Below are 2,069 nucleotides of genomic sequence, written 5' to 3' on the forward strand. Positions count from 1 at the left end.
GCTCGATTTTGGTGTCTCCGGACGAGAGGACGCGAGCAACCTTGGTGTGTCGCTCCAACAGGTCGCTCTGAACATCGGGAGCGACTTCGGCACGTCGCTCTGGGAGGTCGCTCCAGGGGTCAAATCTGTGTGTCTCCGGACGTGAAAAAGCGAGCGACTTCGTGCGGTCGCTCTGGGAAAGTCCCTCCGGGATGTGGTGCACAGCGACTTCATGTAGTCTCTCCGGGAAGTCACTCCAGGCAGTGCTCGTCCAAAGATCACTCTAATCACCTCCTTTGAGCTCCAAATGCACCCAAATGTCTCCAGGAACTCCAAGTGGTACTCAAATACCTAATAGAGACATATGTATGCAAAATTCAACCTAGACATGGCTAAATCCTAATCTATATGATGAAAATGCACATGAATAAATGGATAAAACAATGTAAATATGCAAGATATCAGAAAGCAAGAAATCTTGCAAAGGTGGAAGGTTCAATTGTTGCGGGGAGTTTGACACCTGAAACATCTAACTTCACATCATACTACTTTGCTCCAACTGTTCGTACGAGAAAAAAAAATTCCTAGAAGATATGATGATGGTGGAGTACCGACATCATATGCAATTGTTGGTGTTCCTGACATTTTCTGCTAAATTGGACGGTTTGGTGGTAAAACGAAAGAAGCATGGTGGTCATGTGAAGAGGATAAACATAGTGCCCACACTTATATTCTGCTCAACTGCGAGGATGCAGTGACCCGTTACTTTGAAAGGTAAATATTTTTGTGAATGTTAACTATGTGAATGTTAATTATATGAATTGAAGTTAATTATATATGACTTGATCATTTGTTTAATTTGCAGCATGTTTATATCTCAAGTTGAAGAATCAATACCAGGAATATCTGCAAGTGATGTGGACATACGGAAAGATAAGCACTTTGTCAAATGGTTAAAATCACAGGTACGTAATATTTCTCATTCATATATTAATTAAGCAAGTTTTTTGATACTTCAATATTAATTAAGAATATCTGTTTTTTGCAGGTTGATTATGACGATCCATATTATCCCGTATGGTTTCACGATTTGGTTCAAGGTCCAGTAGCAAATGTCACCACATCACCTATGTATTTCACACGAGGATTTACCTTTCACACATACGAGTAACTACAGAATATGTGTGAAAGGTGAAACAGACTTTTACGAGATCTTGCAGGAAATTATTTAAGTGGAATTTCCGGGGTTATTGAAGCTAAAATGCGTCCTCTTCAAATGTGAATGGTTCGATCCTGTTGTGAACCGGAGGATTCGGTATAGCAAATTTGGTGTTGTGGATGTCAATTTTGGGAGAAGATACAATAAATTTGAGCCTTTCATTTTAGCTTCACAAGCTGGCCAAGTTAGCTTGCTTCCTTATCCTCGCCTTCAAACTTCCGGGATAAACTGGTTTGCTGCTATCAAAATTACACCTCGTGGACGCATTGTCGCTGGAGAAGAACTGCCTTTCCAAGAAGAAGGCGCTATCACTGAAGTTGAGGTACCTGAACAACAAACTAGTGAAATCCTTTTGATCGATCCGGAAAACTTTCAATATGAAGATCTTCCCGAAGATGCGACAGATGAAGCACATGAAGACGAGTTCGAGGGAAGCGATGATGATGATTGTACTGATATTGATGAGAACGAAAACGATTAGAGTGATGTAATATATGTAACAAATGTTGTATTTCTTCATTGTAATGTTTGTTTAAGGAAGTATTGTTTTTATATCATCTTAATGTATGTGTAACAAATGTTGTTTTATATAATATGTATTTCTTTAGATTTTAAAAAATTATTTGGAGTTTTAGGGTTTAAGTTGGAGAAAGAGTAAGAAAAAGTAAAGAAGAAGATGATGATGTTAGATGATATGTGACTTTGGGGTTTAGGGATTTCATTCTCGGGGTTTAGGGTTAAGCATAGTAAAGTCCTTGTAAAAATAAGACGGGGCTGGTAACGTCATCGTAAATGAAAAAAGACGGGCCTGGTAACTTCGTCGTAAATGGTTAAATCGATTCCTCGTAATTTCGTCGTAAATGAAAAAAGA

The sequence above is a fragment of the Brassica oleracea genome, chromosome C1, assembly GCF_000695525.1.
Source record: "Brassica oleracea var. oleracea cultivar TO1000 chromosome C1, BOL, whole genome shotgun sequence".
In the NCBI taxonomy this organism is placed as follows: domain Eukaryota; kingdom Viridiplantae; phylum Streptophyta; class Magnoliopsida; order Brassicales; family Brassicaceae; genus Brassica; species Brassica oleracea.